Source organism: Pinus tabuliformis, chromosome 2_1 (genome assembly GCF_031772625.1).
Source record: "Pinus tabuliformis cultivar Carrire ecotype Pingquan chromosome 2_1, CPIR1, whole genome shotgun sequence".
In the NCBI taxonomy this organism is placed as follows: domain Eukaryota; kingdom Viridiplantae; phylum Streptophyta; class Pinopsida; order Pinales; family Pinaceae; genus Pinus; species Pinus tabuliformis.
In genome coordinates, this window is record NC_142299.1 from 935189252 (window position 1) to 935198557 (window position 9306).

At 28.2% G+C, this 9306-nt stretch overlaps 1 non-coding gene across 1 annotated transcript; it reads right to left on the bottom strand.

The window, feature by feature from the left end:
• Positions 1-8829: 8829 nt before the first annotated feature.
• On the bottom strand, positions 8830-8917 carry TRNAS-GCU (transfer RNA serine (anticodon GCU)). Its single transcript has one exon. It is a non-coding gene; the product is annotated as a tRNA-Ser (tRNA).
• Positions 8918-9306: the final 389 nt, after the last annotated feature.

Sequence of the window (9306 nt, forward strand, 5' to 3'; positions counted from 1 at the left end):
AAGTTGAGATATTTTGTAAATATAGCATTTGCATAAACCTAATGTTATAACCCAACGCTTCTTATCCTAAAGTTACTTATACTGTGAGCAATGGTAATCGACCCAAGATTCATTTTTTCTCTTGGATGTGAATTGAAGACCATTTTTTGAATACTTAAAATCCTCCTAAAAACCTATGAAATCCATCCATTCCCATGAAATACATAATGATACTCACCATAAAAATCAATGATGATGTAAAAAGTATTAACACATGCTACTATGGATCTTTAAACACTTGCATAACATGGGTGGCTGTGCTAGGGCACTCATCTATATATATGGGTATATCATTCTATACCTATATAAATGTGTACCCAAAAAGAATGCATCAAATGGTTCTAGTTGTGGTACAAGATTTGCCTATGTTGTTGATAGTGTCCTATATTTTCTTATCCTACAACGTGAAGTTATAATTTATTAGTTGAGGCTTCAAGCTCAAGGAGCTTGCTAAAATACAACATAACAACAATATTAAATTCTTACTTTTAGAAGAGCATCAAAATCATGACCATAGGTTTATTCCTACAATTAAAAATAGTAATAATGAATATAATAGAAAAGGAAGATCATAAAATGAAGAGAGGGAAGACACACATGGAAAGTGGAGTGTAGAACAAAGATTACAAGTATTGGAAGGATACATGGCTGAAGTGCAAATTTCTCCCAAATTTGGGGATTAATAATTGATGTTTGTAGCCAATCATCTAGGTATATACAAATGGATATTGACATTAAAACAACAAAGTAAATGGTATCAACAAAATGAAAATTTAAACGGAAATTTTAATATTGGTCAATAATTAGAACTATACCCAACAAGCAAGTTATGAAATGGAAATGCCAAAAGAGTTGGTGTATTGTGAGAGAGAATCATTTGTAACTTTGATTTTGATATTGATTTATATGTTTTTTTATTATTTTCATCCAACATTGTTCTATCTAGCACATGGATAAATCTTCCACGTCCAAATTTTCATTGCTACATTGAACTTCACATATTTGATTACCTATTTATTACAACCAACACAAATGAGTAGTGAATTCACACAACGAGCTATTTTTACATCAAAATAAAGAAAACAAAATATTGCATGGATATACCATTATTTTGAAATAATATCACATAATTTAATACATTCAATGTAATAACCATAATTCAAGTAATTAAATACATTCACTAGAGATTAATTTAATATATTAACCGAAGCATGTATAACTTAGAAACTCTCAAATAATGCTTAGACACCCATAAATTAACTCTCAAAAGATTGAATAAAGTAATCTATAATGAAGGAATGAAAAAAATGCACACTACTAATAAAGTGTATTACATGTGGCAACATGGCAATAATAAATCACATTATAGTAAATAAACCAACTATAACAATAACATATAAATAAATACTTACAATGGATAGTTTTGATATTTATAGTGATATTAGCCCCACGGGGGTAGGTGTGTTGGTAATCACAATGCGGTGAAGTTCGTTAGAAAGGCGGGCTCCGTACTGCAGGTCATGAGTTCAATTCCCCCGGACTAACCCAGAGCTGTGGAGAGGGGCGGGCGCAATTTCCCAGGGTTATAGTGGTAGCGGTTAGAATCGACCTTGTGTAACGCGAGTTGCGAGGCTACTCCAGTTTTCGATTCCTCTATAAGCAAAAAAAAAGATATTTATAGTGATACTTCAATCAAAGCTATGTATATTCTATTCAAAATATAGTCTATCAATAATTCTCACTTGTCATTCTCATTGCATATATCATATTCTAATTTCCTTAACACTTCTTAAATATAAAATCATGCTTTTCATTTGTGGTATTTTTGTATGAACTATTTATACCCTACAACATTTCCCAACAACTATAGGCTTTCCATAGATCTAGATGATCTTTTGTTTTGATTCTTTTCTTTTCCAATGTTATAATTTCCTAAAAATTTATATATTCATATATTTAATCAAGATCATACAATCCCTTTATTTATAGAGTGGGTCATCTGAGTCCTTTAGTTCAACTTCCTATCTATATGAAAAATTACACTATCCATGCAAAACCGTTTGAACCCATGTATTGAGGCTAAAGCAGTGTGATATTTGTGCCCATTAAATACATAATTAGTGTTCAATTTGAGAAGTGGGTTGGGTTCAATTCTTGACAAGATGTTTGAATTGCTTTAGCACCTCGATATCATCCTTGCACTCATTCTCATAATACAATTTCCTTCATTAACTATAAAAATAACCCATACACATTCAAAATTCTTCCCTAATAACATCACCTCTAATTGATCTACACTTGATGCTCTTTTTGATCTACACTTGATGCTCTTTTTGCTAGTCTCCCATTAGAACTATCATTATTATTGAAAGAAAGGTCAAAGAAAGATCTCTTCAAATCTACCTACACCATTTTAACATAAATAGAGACATAATATTTAAATGGATTCTTAAATGGTTATAAAGAAGAAACAAAACCACAAGCTTAAAATAATGACACCTCGATAACTCCACCTTTTGTTTCACTATATCACAGGTGTCATTATTAATATACATGGATATTTCCTCTGTAAAAATCTCATTAGCATGCTTCAATGGTGTCATTATTAGTATACATGGATATTTCCTCTGTAAAAATCTCATTATCATGCTTCAATGATATTTTGATAAGTATTGAATTTAGAGATATCTTATCTTACTTTCAATTAATGGTCATGTATTATTAACAAAATTTCGAAGTTAAGATTAGTGAAAATTTTAAAAAGAGAATGAGAAACCCATCTCTTATTTTGCTACAATGCATGTCAATTAACTGGGGTAAATATTGTACATGGATGTTGCTTTTACAATGATATTGTTAGAATATTTTAGTATATCTTTAGAAACCCTAAATCTATGGGAATACAATATATTCGCTTACTTTTAGACTATGGTGTGTTATTAGTTAAATTGGGAAGACACGATTTCATCCATGTGAAGAAGATACCTTAAACAACTAATTAAAATGGTTGTAATTAAGAATGAATGATAACCCCGCTTTTTATTTTGTTTGAGTGCATGCTAAACTTCAATACTATACGTCGAATTTTCATTTGCATTGATTTGAAACCCACCTTTTATACTGGCCTACTTTTAGAATTTGGTGTGTTATTAGACTTCAAATTGTAAGAGAATATTTTGTCTATGGGATTAAGAAGATATGAGAAAATTAACTAAAATGCTTATAATAAAGAATGAATGAGAAACTCACCTTTTGTTTTGTTGGAGTGCATGTTACACCATGCTCAATACCATACGGGCTTTTTATTTGCGATGATTTCATAAAAAAACTTCAAATAGAATACGGGCTTTTTATTTTGCAAATTATGATTTCATAAAAAAAAACTTCAATGTTTATTTCAAAGATTACGATGTTTTAGAGCATGGATTCTTATCTCACTTTCAATTAATAACATGTTATTACGTGACTAACAAAAGTCAATCAGAGCGGCCATAAAAAAGTATAGAACCATAAAACAACCCATAGGATAAAATATTGGTTCTAGAATTGCTCCAAACCCTTTCCTAAGTTACGCTACCCTTTCTTAAGTTACGCTAAATTATTTTATAGATTTGTAACATTCTTTAGCACTTTCACAAGATTGAGTGTAGTGAGATTATATGGCCTATATAAGTGTTTTCTCGTTGATTGTTTTTCCTGTAGAGATGCAAAATGGAATGTTAAAAACATGAGAGCCAAATAATTGATAGTTTAATAGAACATTGGAAAAGTTCAAGAATAAGACATTTCAACAATAAACCAAAGACCAAAGAAGAGGTTGTTGAACCAGTATAATTGATAGTTTAATAGAACATTGGAAAAGTTCGAGATAAGACATTTCAACAATAAACCAAAGACCAAAGAAGAGGTTGTTGAATCAGTTTAAGTATGAGTCACCTAATTCAAATAAAGTCATTAAAAGGCATGGTTGTTGGTTCTAGGTTGAAGTCACAACAATAAGTAGTTTTCACAGAACAATGTCTAAAGTTATGTCATTTTGTTCATCATGAAAAGTCGTATGAAAAAGTTTTTTTTTCTTAAAAAAACAACTTAATGCAATGACCAAAAAAAACGAAGTTACTGCCCCAAAAATAGCAAAGTGCTTTACAAAGGAGTATGGAAAGATATTACTTAACATTATGTTTAGTAATGCATGTGACTCCCCAAAAAAATCACATACATATGTAATAATTTTTAATTTTTTTTTTTTTTTTTTTTCAAAATAGAAATGAATAAAATCTATTATTACATAATAAAATCTTTTATTATATAATATATTTACAAATTTTCCTTATAATTATATTTTTAAAGAGTAATAAGTACATTTCACTAGGTATAATTAATAATTTTGTAGAAACAACTGTCACTATTTCACCTGGTAGAACCAATATGTCATAAATGCCACAAAGGCCAACATGTCTCCAAAAACATGAATCTACACTACATGAGAAACAAATAATGAACCATACCACTTGAGCTAAGTTCAATGTGATATACATTAAAATATTTTCTAAAATATAATTAATTAATTTTATTAAAAAATGATTTTACTTAATCTTTTAAATATTGATTATTACAAAACACAATTTTAATATAAACTTCATTCAGTATTTTATAAATTAACTAATTATATAATACCATTAGAAATTCTTTTATATCTGTTAAGGATCCTGTAGACCCTAAAGACATGAAAGGGGTCTACTCGATTGCTTGTTCCTGTGGGATTCCCTACATCGGAAAAACTGGTCGCTCCATTAACCAGAGAATCCAAGAGCATGCAACAAACGTTAGGCACAATCATTCCTGCTCATCAACTCTAGCTGAACATGCGGAGAAATCCAAGCACCATGTTTGCATTAAAGATTCCATGATCATTGCTAGCGTTGTTCACTTCTACCATAGGAAGCTAAGAGAGGCTATTGAGATTGAGAAGTATGCAATCAATCTCAATAGGGATGATGGTTGGAAATTAAGTAAAAGTTGGATTTCGGCCCTCTCTTCTTGATTTCACCCATATTCTCTTCCCTTTTTTTGCATCATTAAATATTATTAATTAAAAACTACTTACATTCTTAATATAATTTTAAATTTAATTAATTTTTTTATTTTATTTTAGTTCAATTTAATAAGAAAATCAAGCTTACTTAAAGGAATTTTCTTATTCTAATGAATATTCTTATTTAGATTACTTTCTTATACATTATATACAATTTAATCCCTTATAATATTATTGATTTTATTTAATTAATTCTTATAATATTATTATAAATTGCTTTTTATCTCTCATATATATATATAACATGGTTAACTCTTAACAACTAGTTTATAGCTAAATGTTATTTTAATTAATTTAATAACTAATATCCAATGACTAACTTTGGACCCTGTTGCATCTTTGCTATGTATTCTTTAGGATTGATTGATTTTCACCTTTGCCCTAAGGATGAACCGCATTAGTTGGTGTTATTTATTATTTAGGATTGATTGATTTTTCACCTTTCTCCTACGGATGAACCACATTAGTTGGTTCAAAACGTCGACTAAATCTTAATGATGTGATTAATCCGAAAGTCACTCTCATTTGAAATATGGATCACAAAAGTCTAAGATCTAAAATTATTATTTAATTTTTTAATATTATAAAACATAATATTAATTAATTATATAAAATAATTATTTTATTTTTTAATATTGTAAAAAATATTTTCCTAAAACAATGGGAAAACCTATCATTACTTAGTTGTCAAACCAAGAGTGGGAGAACCATTACTGGCCGCTATGCCCTAATGCAGTTTGACTCATCACTATTATTCAAGGAAACCCATGTCCCTATTATTACTCGTTGGTGGTCTGTAAGAGGGTAGACTTTCACTCCTACTAGATGCCTATGGGTCTTGGGCTATTAACATGTTTCCTTATGTACGAGGAAGACGAGCTCTTAGCCAAACATAAATAATTTTAGGGTTTTTTTAAATAGTTGGAAAACCTATCATAACTCAATCGCCAAACCAACAATGGGGATAGCCATCACTAGTACTACTCCCTAACGCTGGTTGACTCATCACTGTTATTCAAGGGAACCACACAACCTATAATTACCCACTAATAATCTATAATAGGACAAACTTTCACTCCTACCAAATGCCTCTCAATATTAAACCATTAACCTATTTTATTACACCCAAAAAAACCACTCTTATTTTAATTTTAATATTATCTTCATCTAAACATTAAACTATTTTGTTACACCAAAAAAACACTTATTTCATTTTTAATATTATCTTCATCACATTAAATACTAAACACTATGAAACAAATTGTCCGAATGGATAAAGTAAATAGTGAACTTGAAGTCAATATGATGTCTCTAGCAAGATCTCAAAATCTTCAGTTTTATCATATGATTTGGTTACAAATATCCTAAAATATTGTATCGAAACAATTTAATATTGTCGTGATCAATTTAGTTATCCTCGTCACATCGCCTATAATAACAAGATTAGGCAATATTCATAACAACAATATGGAAATTTCAGAATTTTTTATATGCCATCGATATCATATATCTTAATTGCTTTTTATAAATATACTTCAATTTCAAATTTTGACACCACAACCCCAAAGATACTACTGTCAACATTATCTTAACTACTTTTTATAAGTTTGAGACTGCAACCATAAAGATATTGTATTGAAGCAATTTACCGCTGTCATGTTCATCTTAATGGTCTTTATGGAGAGTGAACCTTGATAATTTTAATTGCAATATTTTATGTTTTGTTTTTTTAATGAATTTAAAATTTGATAAGGAAGTAACAAATTTGAAGTTTGAAATTTTTGAACTTTGATAAATTTAATTGTGGTATTTTATGTTTTGTTTTTTTAATTATTTTAAAATTTGAGAAGGATTTATTAAGATAATAAATTTGAAGTTTGAAATTTATATGATTTGATTTTCCAAGTATTTTTTTTTTATAAAGATTTATTGAAATAATAAGTTTGAGTTTTGAAATTTATATAATTTAAATGTAAAAGAAATTTTCATAAAACTAAATTTATTTATTTATTTAGAAACTAATTTTAAATAATAAAAAGTACAATTTCAAAAAAAATGATATCATTAAATTTCAATTAAAAAACAAAATATAAAATAATTAAACTGTCCCAATTTACTTGAATCTCAATTTAAAATAAAAACATAATTTTTAACTGTGATAATTTTTTTTTATAACTATATTATTAAAATATTTAAAAACATTCTTAAATATAATATAATAAAATAAATTAAATTAAATTAAATTAAAAACCCAATATAATTATTAAAAAATAAATAATAAATCTAAATAAAGAAAAATAATTAATATTAATATTATTAATAATATTTTTTCCAAAAATAAATCTAAAATTAATTTTAAATATTTTTTCTCACTCTTCCCATGAATACAACCCATTGCTTTAATTTTATAGTCTTCTATCCATTACAATACAATACCAAAAATTGTTGTATAGTTACATTCGATAAAACTTTCCATATGCATAAAACATAAATACATGTTATAAAACTATAACAAAATTTTTGATATATCTCTTTCAATTGATTTTAATTTTGGAAATAAGTATGCTTACACTGCTTATACCAACATACCTTTACTATTACATTAGAACTCTACATAACTGACTGCTTTATTAGTGTTTTTTGAGTGTGACTTCCTAATATTAAAATAATTAGTGCACCAAAACTGGTTGATTCATTTAAATAGTTATTTTAATTTAAAGGCGTGTCAAATTCTTTTGGATTTTTTTCCTACCATACTTTTTAATATTTTTCATTGTTCTAGAACAATTTAATAGCTTCAGTATGGATAATGTTATCATCAACAAAGAGAGCTTCATCATTATCATTGGTTCACCTCTTTTAAGTAAATAAGTGGAAATTTTCTATAGTACCACATGGTATGATGTAATCTACCATAATAGAAAGTCTTACCTCTCCTTTCCTTTAATCAAAATTTGATATGGTAGATTTCTATAATTGGATTTATTGGTACATAAAGCGAAGTTTCTCAATTACCCCTTTGCCTTCAACAATCCTCTTCGAATCTTTCTCAATCAAATGCCTTATTTCTAACAATTTTAAATTACGAGTTTTCTAAGATGTTGAGTTAATGCCTTAAGTTTCCAAGGTGCTAAGGTGCATGGTATGTAGTGATCGAATCGTGTTGACTATGCATTGATTTTTTTTTGAATTATTTTTATATTACTGATTTACCTAAGTTTTAAGACAATTTTTTATTTAAAATTATTTGATTACCTTTTCATAGATTTTAGGATGACTTTCTATTTAAAATTATTTGATTATCTTTTTATAGTTTTTAATTGGGCATGTATATTTGAAGTCTTATTACCATTTTACATTATTTCTTTGGATAAAAAAAATATTTCATTCATATTTTTGAGTGATGAATCAATAATGAAGTGATGGACTAAGTCAGATATAATTTTTGATGAAAAAATATCATTTTTCTACTAAAGAGTGGAGCTATTACTGTTCCATAAACAGTAATACTTTACTGCACTGCGGGAAAAAAATAAAATACTGAGTTCAAATGCTCAGTCAAAATGATAACTTTATCATTTTGTGCTATGCAATGAAAAAAAAAGGTCAAAATAGGAAGTCTCTAGGTTAATGGGCCTTTTCCGTTCCGTAGAAAGATTCGGGGTTATTCGTTTTCAGGATCAATAGTGGACGAACGGAGAGAGAGGGATTCGAACCCTCGGTACGGATGATCCGTACTACGGATTAGCAATCCGCCGCTTTGGTCCGCTCAGCCATCTCTCCAAGATGGAAGAGTTCATGTGTAACAAAATGAATGGTGGAGTAAAGGTGTATATCATAGTATGTACAGATTGTATCGGCAATATAATGAATATTGCGATTATTCAGTTGGATAAAGAACAATCCAGTCAATCGTATTGTTCATTTCGTTAAAAATAGTTCTGTATGACTGATTTTTTCTGCTTTTCTTGGCGTCTTATTCCTGTAGATCCCATCAATCGTCTCTTCACTTTTTTGAAGATGGGTTTTAAAAATTTGGAATTTCATTCATATTTTTGAGTGATGAATCAATAATGAAGTGATGGTAGGAGTAATTTTATCATTAATCATTTAATGTTAAATGTGTGTATATTTGCATATGGTTTATGTGAGATATTAACATACTCTAAGTT